Source organism: Tamandua tetradactyla, chromosome 16 (assembly GCF_023851605.1).
Source record: "Tamandua tetradactyla isolate mTamTet1 chromosome 16, mTamTet1.pri, whole genome shotgun sequence".
Lineage (NCBI taxonomy): Eukaryota > Metazoa > Chordata > Mammalia > Pilosa > Myrmecophagidae > Tamandua > Tamandua tetradactyla.
Window position 1 is genome coordinate 28,245,979 of NC_135342.1, and position 23,355 is coordinate 28,269,333.

Here is a 23,355-nt window from a genome sequence, read left to right on the forward strand (position 1 = left end):
AATGGTTTTGGCTAATTTTTCCCTTTGAGTATTTTTTTGTGCTAAGGTGGTGAAAGCATCTCTGCCTAGATGGGTAGCTTGGTGGAGATCTTGAACTTTCCACTGAATTTCACTAGACAGGAATTCTTTTTTAGTAAACCATTTATTTACTTCACATGTATACCTTGATCCCTTTGCTAGTTTCTCTTTCTCCTGGGTGTAAACAGGAGAAATAGGGACTATTGTTAGCAAGAGATTGGGCTCTTGGCAGCTGCTTTAGCAGCTTATCTGCCCTATCATTTCTTTGGCCATCAGGGTCAGGTTTTTGGTGCCCTGGACAGTGAATCACTGCAAAGTCTTGGGGGAGTAATACAGCTTTTGGCAGGTTGGAAACTTCCTGACTGTGCTTGATAAGGGATTTATCATTAGTGAGCAGCCCTCTTTCCCTTCAGATAGCTGAGTGAGCATGCACCACAAGAAAGGCATACTTACAGGCAATATGAAGATTAACTTTCTTTCCAGCTGTTAATGTAAAACTCCTAGTGAGGACTCTCAGCTTTGCTTTTTTTTAAAAATTACTTTATTTATTAATTTAAAAAATTAACAACAAACAAAAACATTAACATATGATCCTTCCATTCTACATATATAATCAGTAATTCACAATATCATCACATAGTTGCATATTCATCATTTCTTGGAACATTTACATCAATTGAGAAAAAGAAATAAAACAAAAACAGAAAAAAAAGATTATAAATACCATACCCATTACCCCTTGCTTTCATTGATCATTAGCATTTGAAACTAAATTTATTTTAACATTTGTTCCCCCTGTTATTTATTTTTATTCCATATGTTCTACTCATCTGTTGACAAGGTAGATAAAAGGAGCATCAGACACAAGGTTTTCACAACCACACAGTCACATTGTGAAAGCTATATCATTATTCAATCATCATCAAGAAACATGGCTACTGGAACACAACTCTACATTTTCAGGCAGTTCCCTCCAGCCTCTCCATTACATCTTGACTAACAAGGTGATAGCTACTTAATGCATAAGAATAACCTCCAGGATAACCTCTTGACTCTGTTTGGAATCTCTCAGCCATTGACACATTGTCTCATTTTATTCCTCCTCCTTTTGGTGGAGAAGGTTTTCTCAAACCCTTGTTGCTGAGTCTCAGCTCATTCTAGGGTTTTTCTCAATCTCTTGATGCTGAGTCTCAGCTCATTCTAGGATTTCTGTCCCACGTTGCCAGGAAGGTCCACACCCCTGGGAGTCATGTCCTACATAGACAGGGGGAGGATGGTGAGTTTGCTTGCTGTGTTGGCTGGAGAGAGAGGCCACATCTGAGCAACAAAAAAGGCTCTCTTGGGGGTGACTCTTAGGCTTAAATTTTAAGTAGGCTTGACCTATCCTTTGTGGGGTTAAGTTTCATATGAACAGACCCCAAGACTGGGGGCTCAGCCTGTAGCTTCAGTGGTCCACACGGCTTATGAGACTATCAAGAATTTAACTTGGGGTAGTTGAATTTCTCCCCATTCTCACCATTCCCCAAAGGGAACTTTGCAAATACTTTTCCACTCACTGATCAAATCACTTTGGGATTCATTGGGGCATCACTCTGGATAAACCAACAAAATCTAATATCCTGCCCAGGGTTCCAAGTACTTATGGTGTTCAATCACGCTATCTACATAAGTTATATCAGGAAATGCACTAGTCAAAATAAAAATTTTGTACCAAATAAACATTTTTTTGCTTTAGTCTCACACAGAGGCTGACATTTTAAAATATTAATTACCATCTATTTTCAGTACTCTGCAATAATGACCTTCCTTTGTTCTTCCTCATGCAAAAACATTTTGAAAATTGTACCTTGTACATTTCACTATTATTATACACTCTAAGCATTCCTAGATTATACCATCTCAATTTTTAACATCTATCTTTCTTTCTGATTTCATTTATGTCCCCAGCCCTCCTCCCTCCATCATTCTCACATGCAGCTTCATTCAGTGTTTTAACATAATTATATTACAGTTAGGTAGTATTGTGCTGTTAATTTCTGAGTTTTTGTATCCAGTCCTGTTGCACAGTCTGTATCCCTTCAGCTCCAATTACCCAATATCTTACCCTATTTCTATCTCCTGATGGTCCCTGTTATGAACAAAATATTTCAAATTCATTCACTAATGTCAGTTCATATCAGTGAGACCATACAGTATTTGTCCTTTAGTTTTTGGCTAGACTCACTCAGCATAATATTCTCAAGGTCCATCCATGTTGTTACATACTTCAAAAGTTTATTCTGTCTTAAAGCTGCATAATATTCCATCGTATGTATATACCACAGTTTGTTTAGCCACGCATCTGTTGATGGACATTTTGGCTGTTTCCATCTCTTTGCAATTGTAAATAATGCAGCTATAAATATTGGTGTGCAAGTGTCCATTTGTGTCTTTGCCCTCATGTCCTCTGAGTAGATACCTAGCAATGGTATTGCTGGGTCACATGGCAATTCTATATTTAGCTTTTTGAAGAACCACCAAACTGCCTTCCACAGTGGTTGCACCATTTGACATTCCCACCAACAGTGGATACGTGTGCCTCTTTCTCCACATCCTCTCCAGCACTTGTCATTTTCTGTTTTGTTGATAATGGCCATTCTGGTGGGTGTGAAATGATATCTCATTATGGTTTTGATTTGCATTTCTCTAATGGCCAGGGACATTGAACATCTCTTCATGTGCCTTTTGGCCATTTGTATTTCCTTTTCTGAGAAGTGTCTGCTCAAGTCTTTTTCCCATTTTGCAATTGGATTGGCTGTCTTTTTGTTGTTGAGTTGAACAATCTCTTTATAAATTCTGGATACTAGACCTTTATCTGATATGTCGTTTCCAAATACTGTCTCCCATTGTGTAGGCTGTCTTTTTACTTTCTTGATGAAGTTCTTTGATGCACGAAAGTGTTTAATTTTGAGGAATTCCCATTTCTTTCTTTCTTTATTCAGTGCTCTTGCTTTAGGTGTAAGGTCTATAAAACTGCCTCCAATTATAAGATTTATAAGATATTTCCCTACATTTTCCTCTAACTGTTTTATGGTCTTAGACCTGATGTTTAGATCTTTGATCCATTTTGAGTTAACTTTTGTATACGGTGTGAGATGTGGGTCCTCTTTCATTCTTTTGCATATGGATATCCAGTTCTCTAGGCACCATTTATTGAAGAGACTGTTCTGTCCCAGGTGACTTGGCTTGACGCCTTATCAAAGATCAAATGTCCATAGATGAGAAAGTTTGTATCTGAACACTCTATCTTTATGCCAGTACCATGCTGTTTTGACCACTGCGGCTTCAAAATATGCCTTAAAGTGAGGCAGCGTGAGACCTCCAGCTTTGTTTTTTTACCTCAAGAGACTTTTAGCAATTCGGGGCACCCTGCCCTTCCAGACAAATTTGCTTATTGGTTTTTCTATTTCTGAAAAATAAGTTGTTGGGATTTTGATTGGTATTGCGTTGAATCTGTAAATCCATTTAGGTAAAATTGACATCTTAACTATATTTAGTCTTCCATTCCATGAACACGGTATGCCCTTCCATCTATTTAGGTCTTACGTGATTTCTTTTAACAGTTTCTTGTAGTTTTCTTTGTATAGGTCTTTTGTCTCTTTAGTTAAATTTATTCCTAAGTATTTTATTCTTTTAGCTGCAATTATAAATGGAAATCATTTCTTGATTTCCCCTTCAGATTGTTCATTAGTAGTGTATAGAAACACTACACAGTTTTGAGTGTTCATCTTGTAACCTGCCACTTTGCTGTACTCATTTATTAGCTGTAGTAGTTTTGCTGTGGATTTTTTGGGGTTTTCAACATACAGTATCATATCATCTGCAAACAGTGAGAGTTTTACTTCTTCCTTTCCAAATTTGATGCCTTGTATTTCTTTTTATTATCTAATTGCTCTGGCTAGAACTTCCAACACAATGTTGAATAACAGTGGTGATAGTGGACCTCCTTGTCTTGTTCCTGATCTTAGGGGGAAAGTTTTCAGTTTTTCCCCTTTGAGGACGATATTAGCTGTGGGTTTTTCATATATTCCCTTTATCATTTTAAGGAAATTCCCTTGTATTCTTATCCTTTGAAGTGTTTTCAACAGAAAAGGATGTTGAATCTTGTCAAATGCCTTCTCTGCATCAATTGAGATGGTCATGTGGTTTTTCTGCTTTGATTTGTTGATATGGTGCATTGCATTAATTGATTTTCTTATGTTGAACCATCCTTGCATACCTGGGATGAATCCTACTTGGTCATGATGTATAATTCTTTTAATGTGTTGTTGGATTCGATTTGCTAGAATTTTGTTGAGGATTTTTGCATCTATATTCATTAGAGAGATTGGTCTGTAGTTTTCTTTTTTGTAATATCTTTGCCTGGTTTTGGTATGAGAGTGATGTTGGCTTCATATAATGAATTAGGTAGCTTTCCCTCCACTTCAATTTTTTTTTAAGAATTTGAGCAGGATTGGTACTAATTCTTTCTGGAATGTATGGTAGAATTCATATGTGACGCCGTCTGGTCCTGGACTTTTCTTTTTGGGAAGCTTTTTAATGACGATTCAATTTCTTTCCTTGTGATTGTTTTGTTGAGGTCATCTATTTCATCTTGAGTCATAGTTGGTTGTTCATGCCTTTCTAGGAAGTTGTTCATTTCATCTACATTGTTGTATTTATTGGCATAAAGTTGTTCATAATTTCCTGTTATTACCTCCTTTATTTTTGTGGGGTCAGTGGTTATGTCTCCTCTTCCATTTCTGATCTTGTTTATTTGCATACTCTCTCGTCTTCTTTTTGTCACTCTTGCTAAGGGCCCATCAATCTTATTGATTTTCTCATAGAACCAACTTCTGGTTTTATTGATTTTCTCAATTGTTTTCATGTTCTTGATTTCATTTATTTCTGCTCTAATCTTTGTTATTTCTTTCCTTGTGCTTGCTTTGGGGTTAGTTTGCTGTTCTTTCTCCAGTTCTTCCAAGTGGACAATTAATTCCTGTATTTTTGCCCTTTCTTCTTTTTGATATAGGCATTTAGGGCAATAAATTTCCCTCTTAGTGCTGCCTTTGCTGCATCCCATAAGTTTTGATATGTTGTGTTTTCATTTTCATTTGCCTCAAGATATTTACTGATTTCTCTTGTAATTTCTTCCTTGACCCACTGGTTGTTTAAGAGTGTGTTGTTGAGCCTCCACATATTTGTGAATTTTCTGTTGCTTTGCCTATTATTGATTTCCAACTTCATTCCCTTATGAAGTGAGAAAGTGTTTTGTATGATTTCAATCTTTTTAAATTTGTTGAGACTTGCTCTGTGACCCAGCATATGGTCTATGTTTGAGAATGATCCATGAGCACTTGAGAAAAAGGTATACCCTGCTGTTTTGGGGTGTAATGTCCTATAAATGTCTGTTAAGTCTAGCTCATTTATTGTAATATTCAACTTCTCTGTTTCTTTATTGATCCTCTGTCTAGATGTTCTGTCCATTGATGAGAGTGGGGAATTGAAGTCTCCAACTATTATGGTAGATGTTTCTATTTCCCTTTTCAGTGTTTGCAGTGTTTGCCTCTGTATTTTGGGGCATTCTGGTTCGATTATAAATATTTATGATTGTTATGTCTTCTTGTTGAATTGTTCCTTCTATTAGTAGATAGTATCCTTCTTTGTCTCTTTTAACTGTTTTACATTTGAAGTCTAATTTGTTGGATATTAGTATAGCTACTCCTGCTCTTTTCTGGATGTTATTTGCATGAAATATCTTTTCCCAACCTTTCACTTTCAACCTATGTTTATCTTTGGGTCTAAGATGTGTTTCCTGTAGACAGCATATAGAAAGATCCTGTTTTTTAATCCATTCTGCCAGTCTATGTCTTTTGATTGGGGAGTTCAATCAATTAACCATTTAGTGTTATTATTGTTTGGGTAGTACTTTCCTCTACCATTTTGCCTTTTGTATTTTATATGTCATATCTAATTTTCCTTCTTTCTACACTCTTCTCCACATCTCTCTCTTCTGTCTTTTTGTATCTGTCTGTAGTGCTCCCTTTAATATTTCTTGCACAGCTGATCTCTTGGTCACAAATTCTCTCAGTGATTTTTTGTCTGAAAATGTTTTAATTTTTCCTTCCTTTTTGAAGGACAATTTTTCTGGGTATAGAATTCTTGGTTGGCAGTTTTTCTCTTTTAGTAATTTAAATATATCATCCCACTGTCATCTTGCCTCCATGGTTTCTTCTGAGAAATCTATACATAGTCTTATTGGGTTTCCCTTTTATGTGATGGATTGCTTTTCTATTGCTGCTTTCAAGATCCTCTCCTTCTCTTTGACCTCTGACATTCTGACTAGGAAGTGTCTTGGAGAACGTCTATTTGGATCTATTCTCTTTGGGGTATGCGGCACTTCTTGGATCTGTAATTTTAGGTCTTTCATAAGAGTTGGGAAATTTTTAGTGATAATTTCTTCCATTAGTTTTCTCCTCCTTTTCCCTTCTCTTTTCCTTCTGGGACACCCACAACATGTATATTTGTGCACTTCATATTATCATTCAATTCCCTGTGTCCCTGCTCTTATTCTTCCATTTTTTTTCCCATTAGTTTCTGTGTCTTGTCGGATTTCAGAGGTTCCATCCTCCAGTTCACTAATCCTAACCTCTGTCTCTTGAAATCTACCATTGTAGGTTTCCATTGTTTTTTTCATCTCTTCTACTCTACCTTTCATCCCCATAAGTTCTGTGATTTGTTTTTTCAGACTTTCCATTTCTTCTTTTTGTTCATTCCTTGCCTTCTTCATATCCTCCCTCAATTCATTGATTTGATTTTTGACAAGGTTTTCCATGTCTCTTTGTACATTCTGGATTAGTTGTTTCAGCTCTTGTATCTCATTTGAACTATTGGTTTGTTCCTTTGACTTAGCCATATCTTCAATTTTCCTGGTGTGATTTGTTATTTTTTGCTGGCATCTAGACGTTTAAGTACCTTAATTAGTTTATTGTCGAGATTGCTTTCACTTCTCTTACCTAGGGTTTTCTTGCTAGACGAATTTGTTGTCTATCTGTTCTTTGACCTTCAGTTCAGCTTTTTCTGGACCTCAAGCTTAGGTTTTGTTTAACAGAGGATAATTTTTCAGTTCTTGTTTTCTTGTTTCTTGCCCTGCTTCTATGGTGCCTTTTCCATCCCCACCCTTAGGAGGGTCTATGTAGGTATTATAGACTCCAGCCAGGTTTTCTCAGACTAAACTGGCCTACTATCAGGGGGAAGGAGTCACCTGCATCAGTTTTCCCTGAGGGTGAGACCCAGCAGGTTAAAAGACTTTCCTGTGAAGTCTCTGGGCTCTGTTTTTCTTATCCTGCCCAGTATGTGGCGCATCTGCCTGCAGGTTGCACCAGCAAAATATGTTGCATCACTTTTAACTTTGGAAGACTCTCTCAGCTGGGGGTGTGGTGGAGATGGAGGAGAGGTTGTAGGGTGGTTTTAATGGCTTCAAATTGCCAAGCCCTGGGGTCTGAATTCCTTGAGAGAGGGATTCCACCTGAGTTGGGCTTCACCCCTCCCCTGGGGAAGGCACAGGTGGGAGACAGCCCTGAAAGCAGCCCATTTCTGCCTATGCCTGGGGTAGCTTCAGCCCGAGAAGTCCCGCCACTGAATCCAGAGGCTGCCAAGTCTCTGTAGAAACACGGCCAGTAAAACCTCCGTTTCCTCCCCTTTCCTCTTTTTCCATGAGCCCAATGAGCAAACTCAACTTGACCAGGTTTGGAGTCTCTTTCCTTTCCCTCTGGGAAGCCCCCTGTGGGGGAGGGGTGCCAGGCGCTTGTTGCTGCAGCTTGGGGAACTCACGGTTTTGGGGAGGCTTGCAGCCAGTCCAGCTGGTCCAAACTGGGGTACGCTGTTTGTCCGGTCACTAACATGGCTCTGGGAGCTGCTCTGTACTATTTCTGGTTATTTAGTAGTTGTTCTGGAGGACGAACTAAAATGCACACATTGCTAAGCCACCATCTTGGCCCCTCCTCCTATTAGCAACCTTTTGATCCATGTTTCAAGCAACCATCCAAACAAACTGTTAATACCTTTTCCAACCCTTCAAGCTATAACATTGAATGCAGAATCTCTTCTTAGTGGACCAATATCAATAAATTCAGCCTGATCCAGCCTTATATTCCTCCCACCATTATCCCACACCCTTAAAATCCATTGCCACACATATTCCCCTGATTTCTGCCTATATAAATTGGAAAACATACACAGTTATTTTGGAGTATAATGTACCTCCTCATGTGTGATACTTTGTACCTCACCTTTAGGGGCTTGTTGAGACTTTAGTCTCATAGATCTGGAAGAAATGAGGGGTGGTGGGTGTGAGTCATGAAAAAATTAGAAATATCTTCCAAGCTATTTGCTTCAGGGCCTTCATTTGCAGTTTCATCTGGTGAAACAGGATTAATTACTGTAGGGCTAATCCCTCCAGGAGGAGGTTGGGTGGCCAATTCCTCAAGGTAGGCTGGAAGTGGGGCAGTTATGTCCTCAGGGCAAACTATTAGAAGATTATATAGAGAAGACTCAGCATGATCTAGGGTTTCAATCTCACCCCTGACATCATTATCAACCCGTATATCACCATCCCACTTTTCAGGGTCAACTCCTTTCCATCAATGCCCTCACTTTAACGGCAGACACCATGCAACATTGAGATTTCAGTTTGTGTTGTAAAGTTTCTACTCTAACAATAAGATTCTGAGTCTGATTTTCAGAGATCTCAAGTCTACATCTACAGGAAATAAGATTTTCCTTCAGGATACTCATAGAAACATCTATATTTGCCCGATGGTGCTTAAGCTTCTCATTTGAATCCTTAATCCCATCCCTTTCACTCCTTACTGTAGCCAGTATATGTAACAACAGCCAAACAACATATCTATACCTCTTATTTCTATAATACTCTGTAAAGGTGTCAAAAACATTATCCCCCAGAACCTGGCTTCATACAAGTGAAACATTAGGAGAATCGAATGGTGATATTTTGGTTACCTCTTTTGCCAACTCACTCCTTGGATTGGGAGTGTCATTCTGATTATGGGAATCAGAGTCCTTAGTGTCTTTGAGTCCAGTCAGAGTAGAAAACCATTCATAAAAGCCCATTTTTAAGATTCTGTTTCTTAAGAACCACTCCTGGTATCAAGATGTATTAGTTAGGGTTCTCTAGAGAAACAAAATCAACAGGGAACACTCACAAATATAAAATTTATGAAAGTATCTCACATGACCACAGGAATGCAGAGTCCCAAATCCACAGGGTAGGCTGTGAAGCTGACAATTCTGATGGAAGATCTGGATGAACTCCACAGGAGAGGTTCACCAGCCAAAGCAGGAAGAGAGCCTGTCTCTTCTGAATCCTCCTTAAAAGGCTTCCAGTGATCAGATTAAGCATCAGTCATTGCAGAAGACACTTCCCTTTGGCTGATTACAAATGGAATCAGCTGTGGATGCAGCCGACATGATCATGATTTAATTCTAGGAAAGGTCCTCATCACAACAGACAGGCCAGCACTTACCCAACCAGACAAACAGGTACCACCACTTGGCCAAGTTGACACATGAACCTGATCATGACACCCCCCATGTGACTGAGAAATTAGGATTTAAGGGGTGATTTTGATTACTGAATCATTATATTCCTTTTTGCTTTCTGGTATATTGGAGTATTAGGTGAGGAGGAACTTAATCTCTTTTATTCTCCAATTCTTAAGCTTCTGTTTTAGTTTGTTAAAACTGCTGGAATGCAATATACCAGAAATGGAACAGCTTTTATAAGGGGAATTTGTTAAATTACAGGATTACATTTCCAGGGCCATAAAAGTGTCCAAACTAAGACATCCAGAGAAAGATATCTTGACTCAAGAAAGGCCAATCTAAGAAGGCACATGGTTAGCATTTCCATCAACTTCTGGTTTCAAACAGCTTCCCCAAGGGTATTTTCTTTCTGCATGTTCAAAGGTCTCTGTGTCAGCTCCAAAGCCCACTCCAAAATGGTTCCCTGTAAGTGACCCTCTTTGAATGGGTGGAGACACATTTCCATGGAAACCACCTAATCAAATGTTACCACCCACAATTGGGTGAGTCACATCTCCATGGAAACAATTTAAATAAAAAAGATCCCACTCAATGATATTGAATAGGATTAAAAACATGGCTTTTGTGGGTATATAATCACTTCAAACTGGCACAGCTTCATCAGCAAAGCAATCAGAAACTAAGAACAGCAAATGGGGAGATGAGAAAGAGAAGGGGCAAGACAGAAGCCATCCATGTCTTCTTCCCTGTTTGCTTTAATTCCATTCTATCCACACACCATGCCTGAGCTAAGGGAGGGGAAAAGCTTTATCTATAAGTAATATTTAAAGATTTGCTTTCTATACCTCAAAGTTGTGGTGGGGATGGAGGATGGGGGGAGGTTGCCCATGATCTAATACTCCAGGGCCAGGGAAAGTACCTGCACCACCAAATAAATTTAATGTGTTGGTGACAGGAATGAAGTTCTCTAATGGGCTACATTTCCCCAAGTGGATTTTACCATTTACACACTTTGCCCAGGTTCCACTGCAGATGGGGGGTAGAAGTAGCAGAGACAGCCCATCCCTCCTTGAACATACTGTGGTGTTTTGAGGGCCTCTAATCTTGATACTGAAACCATGAGCAGGAAAAACTGGTTTATAACAATATTGTAATCGCTGACTGTGCTGGTTTGAAAGGATTACTTACCCTAGAAAAGTCATATTTTAATTCTAATCCATTTTTGTGGAGATAGCCATTTCTCTTAATCCATATTCAGTACTATAGATTGGAAACTTGATTAGATTATCTCCACAGAGCTGTGACTTACCCAATTGTGGATATTAACTTTAGATTAGAGGGAGGTGTGACTGTACCCATTCCAGGTGGGTCTTGATTAGATTACTGGAATTCTTTAAGAGAGGAAGCATTTTGGAGAAAGTTTGAGAATGATGAGAGAGGCAGAGCCGCAGAGCCCACACAGCCAGAGACCTTTGGAGATGAAGAAGAAAAACACCCCTGGGAAAGATTCATCAAACAAGAAGCCTGGAGATGAAGCTAGCAGACATTGCCATGTTTGTGATGTGCCTTTCCATTTGAGAATGAAACCCGGAATGTCATCAGCCTTCTTGAGCCAAGGTATCTTTCCCGGTATGCTTTAGATGAGACATATCTATAGCTTTGTTTTAGTTGGGACATTTTCACAGCCTTAGGACTGTGGACTTGTAACTTAATAAATCCCCCTTTTTTAAAAAGCCATTCCATTTCTGGTATATTCCATTCCGGCAACCAGCAAACTAGAACACTGACTAAAGCAGATTTATTTATTATTTTAATTTATGTAATGAAAGGATTTATTATATTGCTTTAACTAAATACTTGTTTCTTATTGATAGCCCCTTTCTTATAGCCCATTTATTTAACTTAGTCTCCTTACTTGATATCTTACACTTATTGAACTATTTATGGCTCTACTACAGTAATCTGGTAATCTATAACCATATGTATTGTTCCAGCTGGACTTTGTCTGTTCTTAATTCCTTTATTTGTTATCTTATGTTAACTAAGTGATTTACAACCTTGTTATAACCTGTTATTTTATGTTAATTAAGTGATTTACAACCTTGTTATAACCTGTAACCTGATGCTTATTCCAGCTGACTTTTGTCAGTCCTCAAGTATGGCTTCTTGGGTGGGCCACAGTGACTCAGCAGGCAGAGTTCTCACCTGCCATGCTGGAGACCTGGCTTTGATTCCCCACGCCTGCCCATGCAAACAAACAAACAAACAAAAAAGAACAGCTTGAGTTGGTGCTTACATACTTCCAATTAACATAACTAGAAGATAACCAATCAATATCTACATCACTATTTCCACCTCCCTTTGTTTGAATCTCAAACAAAACCTCAGCATTTTTCCAATTTGAGGAAACAGATCTGAGGCATGCTTTCTGTTTCCTTACACAGCCACTCTGTAATAACGCTCTTTCTCTCTTTGAAACTTTGGTGTCACAGATTGACTTTGGTGTGCATGGGGCTGCAGATCCAGCTTGGCAATGCTACCATATTCAGGGTTGTGCAGCACATAAGCCTGTTTCCTTGGCCCTCCTAAAAAATCTTTACATTACAAAATATCCTTTATTAAATCACTTATTGCTATATATATAGTGGATTTTGTGGTCTGCAACTGTTTCATTAGCAATAAAGGAACACCAACAAATAAATTGTATAAACATATAGCTCAGCAGTTAAAAACATTAGATAAGTATTTTTTAATAGTTTAAATCTCACAAGTAGTTAAAATTACAGAATGATGTTCACCATTTGTGTTACTTAAGAAACCCATGAAGCAGGATGGTGCAAGAGCAGCTCAGTGGTATAATTCTCACCTGCCATGCAGCAGATCCAAGTTCAATTACTAGACCCTACACTTTGTCAAAAACAAAACAAACAAACAAAAATCCTCTTTATGACAAAATGGATGAGCCTTGAGGATACAATGCTGAGTGAAATAAGCCAGCCACAAAAGGACAGATATTGTATGACTCCATTTTTATGACCATGGTAAAGGTAAAATCAAAGGCTTACAATACAGAATATAGGGGACTTAGAGATACCTAGAAGCTAGAACTAGGTGAACTATTAGCTTCAGAGAAGATAGGGTTTAACAAATGAGCATGATTGCTAAATCATTATATGGATATTTCTTTTAGTCTCCAGTATCTTATAGGAGCTAGGAATAAATACCTAAAATTGTGGAATTGTAACCCATACCTAACTCTGAAATCTGTTATATAACTAATCGTTGTGCTGTGCTTTGAAATTTATTGCTTTTTTGTATAATATTATTTTTCACAAAAAAGAAAAAAAGTCAATTTGTGATGATAAAAAATATATACATATTCTTTCTAACCTCCTATATCCTGGAGAAGCTAGAAGGAAAAATCTGAGAGGGATCATATGGTAGCCCATGACAAACTCTGAGATCTGTCTTGTAACTACTTGTTAAAAAGTGTGTTGAAAACTATTGCTTTTTCCTTTCTTTGCTTTGTATATATACTATATTATACAATAAAAAAATTAAAAAAAAGAAACCCATCAAGCAATACCATGTACAATTTTAGTAGACATCAATTGCTGGTTTTCTAGATCCAAGTGCACAAAGTTTTTGCCTCTGCAGATACAGGAAGAAGAACAGGACTGGAGAAAGGAAAAGAGAAGGCTTCATCTTTTTCTGAAATGTTTATTTATTTTAAAAAACCTTAATAAGAAACAACAAAATAACATGTCTAATTACTAGATAGTAGTTACATAAGTGCTGTTTTCTGTATTATTTTATTCAGTTAGTAAGATTCAAAAGCATAAAATAAAATAGAAGAACATTAAGAAAAATATTTGTGGTAAAAGAGAAAATTCAGGAACAAAACTGGAAAACTAGTGACCATATAGCAAAATGATAACAATCTAAAACAGGGGTCAGCAAACTATAGCCTGCAGGTCAAAACTGGCCAGTGGCTTGTTTTAGTAAATAAAGTTTTATCGGAACACAGCAATGACCATTTGCATGCAAGTCTGGATTTCTTAACTTCAGCTCTACTAACATTCTGAGCCAGATAATTTTTGCTGTAGGGAGCTGTACTGTGTGCACTGCAGGATGTTTAGCAGCATTCTTGGCCTCTATCCACAAATGCCAGCAGCACTTCCCCCTCATTATGACAAAAAAAAAACATTTCTGGACATTATCAAATGAATACTGAAGGACAAAATTGCCCAAGTTTGGTAACCACTAGTTTGCATATTATCTACTTTGATACTACAAAGGCAGAGTTGAGAAGCTGTGAGAGATCATATGGCCCATAAAGCCTAAAATATTTATTATCTGGCCCTTTAAAGAAAAAGTTTGCTAACCCTTTTTGTCATTAACAAAGGCAAAGGATATATGTTAGAACAAGAAAAGAAACTCCAAAGGATATGAAAAACAATCTGAAAAAAACAACCCCCATTTAAAAAAGGGAAGATAAGAATAAGCAATTCACAGAAAGAGTTCAAATGACCCTTAGGCATGGCAGATGCTCACATCACAGTTAGTTAAGAAAATGCAAATTGAAGGCACTTTTATTTTCTTATTTTACAAACTTAAAAAAGGGTCCAATCCTGCTTGAAGTTGTCAGGAAATGGATGGACATTCCTGGAGAGATTTATGGTAAATTTCAGAAAATAATAAGGCATTCACTATTACATTTTAAATATAATATATTGTAAGGCAAGGAATCCAACTAGTAGGAATCCACCTACCCTACAGAAGTGAAAGCACAAATGTCTAATATTATAAGTGTAGTAAAATCAATAACTGTATGACCACTTATAAAATAACTGAAATTTCATTAATGGAAGAATGGGCTGTGTATATTTTGGTCTGTCATTTTACATAGGAGCCCTCTACAGTTCAACAGTGAGCTCTGCAGCTGATTGAAAAGATGACCATAGTGTGTTACCAAGTGAGAAAAGGAGGCAGCGCTTCAATGTGGTAGCACGATCCCACTTAACTACCCTCTCACACACACATCCACACACACCACCAAAACAAACCTCTTAGATGTGGGTGTGCTTCTTAAGTATGGAGAAAAGCATGAAAGGAATCACACTGGGTTTTGAAAAATGGCACTTCAGGGGTTGTGTGATTTACTGACTTTTAAATCATTACAATATTTCCATGGTTTTGGTGAAATATTATTATAAAAATTTGGAAGAGAACTTTCAAGTCTTGAAAGAAAAAAATGCATGTATGTGGGCAGAAAACAAAAGAGAAAGTATTTTCTCAATATTTATTAAAACTTAAAAAAGTTAGAAATTGTAATGAAACCAGTTTGGCTTGGTTTTATTAATTCTTTAATTCTTCTAATTGATACAATTTCTCCCCTTAGAAGAATATCTAAAACTTTCAAGGATAGATTTATGAAATAAAAGCACCAATGCGGATGAAATTTAATATTTAATCATTTTTCCTTTTAAAAAAACTCTTGAATTTTTGTTGTAAATCATCCACTAATTGATAACTGATATTTAGCTATGACTGATCTTATTCATCAAGTAATAAATGTTTACATTTATGATATGCATTTTTCTTATGGCATGGGACAAAAGAAGAATCCATTTGATGGTGATTCTTCTAAATGTTGTGAATGTCTACAGACCAGGAGATCAGATCAAGTGTACGATTGTAGTGACATCACAGCAGCTGCTGAAAATTCATAATCTGCATGGTTCTCAGTTCTTTTAGTAATAGTTATTTTTCTGTTTAGCTTCCAATGTGGAAATACTATATTTATATATTACATTCTTTAACAATTGGGTCATCATGAACATTCTGGATAAACAATCTATTAGTTTCTTCTTTTAATATGCTGCTAGATTTCACTTGCTGCAATTTTAATTGGAATACTCATTTATCCTAAGTACAAGAAGTTTTTTTTTAATAGCTTATTTGATTTTAGATGCTGTCCTTTTCCAAATTTGGCAAAAGGGTTATGCTTAACCTCACTGCATGATTCTTTGAATTTTGAAGATTCAGAAGATTTTACTTGTAATAAAAATCTGCTACTAGAGGAATGTTATGGTGTAACACTTTGACGAGTTTCTTCTTGGTTGTTACTTTACTCAGGAAAATAAACTTTTTCAGGATTTCAGACATACTGCACAAATCTGAATAGGAACACATACTATCAGATGCTGAATGGGGCAGGCTACGGTGGCTCAGCAGGCAGAATTCTCACCTGCCATGCTGGAGACCCGGGTTCAATTCCCGGTGCCCATCCATGTGGAAAAAAAAATGCTGAATGTTGGGTGCATGGATAATTTAGTGGTTAGTATTAGGTCGGGAGAAAGGGGAGGGTCGCTTGACTGGAGCTGTGCAGAGTGTGTTGCCCCTTCTGGACACAGGCTGAAGCAGTTCCTGGAACAAACCGATGAACCATTGTGATAAGACCCTTGCCAAACATTACCTGACCTCCTTGCTTAAAAACTGCCCACATCAAGACCCAGGCGCGGACTCACTAGCCCCTACCTTGGGTTCTGTGAGCTCTGCCTGGGAGCACAGGAATAAACCTCCTCACTCTAAGGTTTATTTGTCTGCCTCCTCTCTCCTCTTTCCTCCACATATTCAGTGACAGGGGATCTCTCAGCCCACCGCTGCATCCATCACAGATTGGGTAAGTCCCTTCCCTCCTAGCCTTCCTGTCTGTCTCACTGTTCTGAGAGAGCCTGTCCACAAATTACCCTCTGAAAATCATGAATTCATGTCAGGTTCTCTTCTGAGGGCTGAGGTGACCGGGGATGCCTGCAAGCCTCACACCTTTTCCCAGGACTCAAAAAGTCATGGGGATGCCCCGCTTCTTGTTTCCCTACTGATTCTCAGGTCCAGGATCTGAAAGGGCCTCAAACCAGGGTGAGACGTCCCTTGGGGAGATAAGCCCCCACTCGTAAGAGCTCCAGGGACTCTCTCAGGGCATTAGGATGCTGACACCCCCTGAGCCAGTGTTTTGAGACCCACCAGTATGGGCAAAAAATCCTCAAAAGCCAAACCTTCTACTCCTCTGGGTTGTCTCCTGACTAACCTATCTACACTGGATTTACTTCCAGACATCAAGCCAAAATGCTTAATTTACTTTTGTAATAAGGCTTGGCCCCAATATCGATTGGACAATGATTCTCATTGGCCTGAGGATGGGACTTTCAATTTTAATATCCTTACAGACCTCCGCAACTTTTGCCAGAGGAACAACAAATGGGGCTGAGATTCCTTATGTCCAGGTTTTTTCTCTTCTGCGGTCCTGACCTTCTCTCTGCATATACTGCTCTATGACCCAAGTTCTCCTAGCCAAAGAGACCCCCAAGCCCTCACTCCTGGACAAATAGCCCGATGGAATTTCCTCCTTTTCTGACCCCCTCAATTCCTCTTCCTTTAAACGACCAGAGCCTCCACCATATTTAGGGACACTATCCTTTTCTCCTCTGCTCTACCCTCCTCTCCCTCCAGTGGCTCTCCAGCTGCCATCTTGTCCTTCTCTTCCCCCTTCTGCTCCAGCGGCTCTCCAGTCACCATCTTGTCCTTTACTTCCTCCTTCTGCTCCAGTGGTTCTCCAGCTGCCATCTTGTCCTTCTCTTCCTCCTTCCACTCCAGCAGCTCTCCAACCACCACCTTGCCCTCTTCCCCCTTCACTGGCTCCCTTGTCACCTCCTGATTCTTCACTGTCCCCGACAGCCTTGCCTTCCTCACCTATAAGCGCCCATACCCACTCAAAGAATGCTTTACTCTGCCCCCTCAGGGAAGTTGCAGGACCTGAAGGATTAATTTGAGTACCCACTCCCTTCTCCCTGGCTGATCTCTCTCAGATCGAGAAATGGTTGGGCTCCTCTAATGATTCAACCACCTATACTAAAGAATTCCAATATCTGGCTAATGCCTACAACCTTACCTGACATGACATTCATGTGATCTACTCTTCTTCCCTAAGTACAGATGAGATGGACTGCATTTTCAATGCAGCCAGGGTTCATGCTAACCAGGTACATATAACTGACCACACCATGCTGGTAGGGGCCGAGGCGGTACCAGATCAAGAGCCAGGGTGGGGCTATCAGGTTGACACTCCAGCGGGGAGAAACAGATGGACTAAGTGAGACAAAATGCTTACAGACCTCATAACTGGCATGCAGAAGGCTTCCCATAAAGTTGTAAACTTTCATAAGCTGAGGGAGGTTACTCAGGGTCCTGAGGAAAATCCTGCCACTTTTCTAAACCAGCTCACAGAAGCCCTCTCCCAATATACCTGCCTAGACCCTGACTTGGGGGCTGGTAAGACCGTCTTAGCCACCCATTTTATATCCCAGTCGGCTCTGGATATAAGGCACAAACTTAGAAGAATCGAGGATGGTCCTCAGGCCCCTATTTGTGACCTGGAAAACATGACCTTTAAAGTTTTTAATACTCATGATGAGTTGGAGAGGGAGGAAAAGGAGTCCTGGGACTGTAGGGTGGACCTACAAACCCAATCCTTGATTGTGGCCCTGCAGCCCATTTCAACTGCCAAGAGGCTGGCTATGACTAATCTGCTGCCAGGAAAATGCTTCAAATGTGGTCTCGATGGACACTGGTCCCACCAGTGCCCCAGTCCTCGACTGCCCAAGGGACTATGCCCTTTCTGTGGAAAGAAAGGGACACTGGAAAAATGACTACCCCTCAGTGCCTGGCTGTGGAGGGGCCGTCCTTCCAACCCCTGATCCACCGCTGGCAGTCCTGGGCCTGGCCAATGATTACTGATGACACTCGGCCTCAGCGACCCCAATCACCCTTGTTGAGCCCAGGGTAACAATCAAGGTAGCAGGTAAGTCCACATCTTTTTTGGTGGACATGGGGGCTACCTTCTCTGTCCTCTCCTCTTACTTGGGTCAACTCCTTCCTTCCCAGGTCATGGTCATGGGCATAGATGGCCATCCTTCGTGCCCCTTAACTAGTGGACCACTTACATGTTTAATAGAAGGCTACCCCATTACATGCTCTTTCTTAGTGATGCCTTCTTGTGCTGGCCCACTAATGGGGCAGGATCTTCTTACCAAGTTGTCCCTCACTTTACTGGATACAAAGACCTCAAACAAATTTACTATTACCCTTATGTGTGGCCTCCACTTCCACCCAGGGTTTCACCCTTTCCTCACCTCCCCTACCGCCTCACCTAGTGAACCCAGAGGTATGGAATACCTCAACTCCCCTTATAGCTTCCCATCATAAACCAGTTCTAATCCAGCTGAAGGACCCCTCCTTATTCCCATCTCGGCCACAGTTTCCCATCTCCATTACCCATCAGAAGGGACTCCAACTTATCATTAACTGGCTCAAGGGAAAGGAACTCCTCATACCAACTAACTTGCCATATAACACCCCTATTTTGCCTGCCAAGAAATCTGATGGTTCTTATCATCTGGTCCAGGACCTCCAACTAATTAATGAGGCTGTCATCCCCATCCACCCAGTAGTTTCCAACCCATATACTCTTCTCTCACACATCCCCTCTTACACCACTCATTATTCTGTCCTGGACCTCAAAGATGCCTTCTTTACAATCCTTCTAGACCTTGCCTGTTACAGTTTGTTCGACTTTACCTGGGAAGATCTGGACTCTTCTGCTGCCCAACAACTTACATAGATGGTATTACCTCAAGGTTTTCACAACAGCCCCCATATTTTTGGCCAAGCCCTATCCAGGGACCTAAAAGGGTGCAATCCAACTCCCAGTGTCATTCTCCAATACATGGATGACCTATTAATTTGCAGCCCCTCTGAAGAATCTTCCACAGAGGCTACTGCCACCCTGTTTAATTTTTTGGCTAATAAAGGACACCGGGTCTCCCCTGCCAAAGCTCAACTCTCTTCCTCAATCGTCACCTACCTGGGGCTCCACCTCACTCCCACTTCCCAACATCTAGCTGTGGACAGACAGCAGGCCCACCAAGAACTCCAACCTCCAGAAAATTCCAAACAGATTTTATCTTTCCTAGGTTTTGTGGGGTTCTTCCAACACTGGGTCCCCAGTTTTCCCCCCCTGGCAAAGCCTCTTTATGAAGCAACCAAGGCGACACCTACGGGAACCCTAGATGACCCCTCTACTATAACCAAAGCTTCTTCGGTTCTCTGTGATGCCTTACTTTGGTCACCCCTGCTTGCTTTTCCAAATCCTGACAAACCCTTCTTCCTTTTCACTGATGAAAAACAAGGGCTAGCGGTGGGAGTCTTAACCCATCCTCTGGGACCAACTTATACTCCAGTGGCCTACCTTTCTAAATAAATGGACCCCACCACCCATGGGTGGCCTCCCTATCTCTGAGTGCTGGCTGCGGCCACCACCCTAACTCATGAAGCTCTTAAACTTAGTCTGGGTAGACCTCTCCAAGTCCTGTTGCCCCACCATTTACAAGACCTCTTATCCCATAAATCCCTCTCTCTGCTCACCCCTTCCCACCTCCAGGAGTTTCACTTGGTCTTCCTAGAAAACTCAGATGTCACACTCTCTATCTTGCCTGGCCTCAACTCTGCTACTTTTCTCCCTCGCGGTCCTCCATCAAATCCCTCTCCACAGCCCACTCACCTTTGCACTGAAATCATGGACGAGCTCTCCTCCCCATGCCAGGGCCTCTCACACACACCACTGTCACAGACAGACCTCACCCTCTTTGTTGATGGGAGCTCAATAATAGACCAATGGGGAAAGTGCAGGGCTTCATATGCTATAGTTTCTTCCACCGAAATACTTGAGGCTGTATGCCTCCCAGGGGGAACCACATCCCAAAAGGCTGAACTAATTGCTCTCACTAGAGCCTTACACCTAACCAAAAATAAATCTGCCAACATTTACACGGATTCCAAATATGCTTTTCTGGTTGCACACTGCCACTCGACCACCTGGAGGGAGCAAGGGTTCCTTACCACCAACGGCTCACCAGTAATCAACTCTAAACTTATCCAAATGCCTGCTGCAGGCACTTCAATTACCATCACAGTTGGCCATCATCTGCAAAGGACACCAAACAGATGGATCCAAAGCCACCCGCGGAAATAACTGGGCCAATCCTGTTGCATGGGAACTGACCAGAGAACCCTCACCTTTAAACCCTCAAGCACCAATTCTTTTCTTTACTCTCCCCTCCCTCCAACCAGCCTATTCTTCCAGGGAACATGAAAATCTCCTTGCACAGGGAGGCTCAACTACACCGGAGGGCTGGATCTTCCTCGATAACAAGGTTGCTCTCCCAACCAAACAGGCCCCCAATATTCTCTCTCAGGTGCATTTGTCACTTCACATCAGACCCAGGGCCCTCACATGGTTCCTCCAGCCCTTATTCCATCACCCATCCCTGACTCACTTCATAATGTCAGTCTGCTACTCCTGTCCCACTTGTCAAGTAACAAACCCTCAAGGAGAGTTATGCCCCACTTTCCTAACCCATAAACTAAGAGGACACCTTCTGGGGCAGGACTGGCAAATCAATTTCACTCACATGTCCACTCACAAAAAATTCCAATACCTACTAACTATAATTGACACCTTAACAGGTTGGATAGAGGCTTTTCCTACTACATGGGAAACTACTGATGTGGTGGCTGACATCTTCCTAAAACAAATCATTCCCTGCTTCGGACTACCTACCTCCATCTAGTCTGATAATGACCCAGCCTTTATTTCTCAGGTGGTCCTGCAGTCCTAGACCCCAATCCTCAGATAAGGTGGAACGAGCTAACAGTCTTATCAAGACACAGTTAACCAAATTAGCCAATGAACTATGACAGTTCTGGGTCGACCTCCTTCCTCTGGCCCTTGCCCAACTACGTGCTGCTCCATGGGCACCTACTTTCTTAAGTCCTTTCAAGATTATGTACGGCCGCCCATTCCTACTCAATCACCATCTGCTGGTGCAGCCTCCTCCCCTGGGCTCTTACTTACCTTATCTCTCCTTAATCAGGCATTTCCTATGGGAACATGCCAATGATTCCTGCCACAACCCAGCGAGATTGATCCTGCCGATCCTCCCCACAGTCTCCAGCCCAGGGACAAAATACTTCTTAAACAGCTCCAGCCTGGACCACCCTAACCACAGTGGACTGGCCCACACACAATGATTCTCACCACTCCTACAGCGGCAAAGCTTCTGGGCGACCCCTCTTGGCACCACCTGTCATGGGTCAAACTATACAAACAGAATGAAAGCCCATACACCTTTGTCACCCTCTGGGGCCCACTTGCATCTGCCTCACTCACACTATTCACCCTCCTAACCCCCAATGAGGGCACTTCCTACATATGGAAATTCAAAATCTGGGAAACTTTTAACCAGTACAGCAAGTCAACCAGCCATATAACTGGTACAGGAGACTGCCCTCTCACAGGCTATAGCCAGTCTTTAACCATCCCCATAACTCCTAAATTGGTCGCTAGCGACTGGGGGCCATATGCTTGCTTTCCATATGATTAGACTGAAACTTACTGCAACCAGGACAATTATAAGGACATATATGGGAGGTGCCCCTATTGGTCATGCAGAATACATGATGCTGATGATGGAGCGGGACTCTTCTACATCAGCTCCAAATGATTTTACATAAATATTGCAGATCCCTGAGACACTAGATGGGTGATGGGGGTTCAAGGCAAACTATACTATAGCAGCTGGTCCCGGTACCCCATAGGTACCATTGAAATACATCGCGAATATGTTCTCATCAATAATACTCAGGTCCAGGTGTCTGCCAACATTTTACAAGCAGAGCAGACCCTCTCCAGCCACCTCACTCAATTCTCTGCCTCAGCGGTCCCTCTAACATGGATTCAGTCCTCCAACATACCCTACAATTCCTCAACCAAACACAAATATTTCCCAACGTAGTCCACTGTTTCCTTTGTGCTTTGTTGGGAAGGCCCCTATTGGCAGCCGTCCCTATAAATCATATCCAAGTACACAATCGAAACCCTGATTCCTGCCATACCACCCTAAAAAACTTCCCCCTATGGGAACAAGAGCCCAACAACCTTCCATACCCCCTAAGGGTCTGCCACCTTACTCACACAACTACGGGCCAAGTGGAGCTCCATGGAAAATGCCAAACTCACTTCACCATCCACAACTCCACCCACACCCCTAAAGGACAATATTTCTGGTGTAACAGGATTCTTACCAAGTGCATCAACCTCACTACCCCAGGACCATGCTTCCTGGTAACCATAGTTCCTCAATTAACCCTCTATGGTGAATCTGAGCTAACTTGGCTGTTGCCCTCTCTTCACTTCAAAAGGGCTGCCTTCCTTCCTATCCTGGTAGGCGTTAGCCTGGCTGCCTCTGTTGCAGCCTCAGTCACAGTGGGAGGGGCACTGGAACATGGTATCTTAACCTCTCAAAACTTCAACTTGACTACAGGTGGCCCTGTAATCAACCTCAGAATCCCTGTCTTCTCTGCAACATCAACTTACCTCATTGGCCCAGGTGACCCTTCAAAAACAATGGGCCTTGGACCTGTTAACAGCCAAAAAAAAAAAAAAAAAAAAAGGAGGAACATGCATATTCCTCCAAGAAGAATGTTGCTATTACATCAATGAGTCAGGTCTGGTAGAACAAAATATTCAAACCCTGAACAAACTGAAAGAAGATCTCTACCATAGAAAACAGGGAACCAACTCCACCCTGACCTGGTTATCTTCTCCCCTGGCAACATGGCTTCTCCCATTACTAGGAC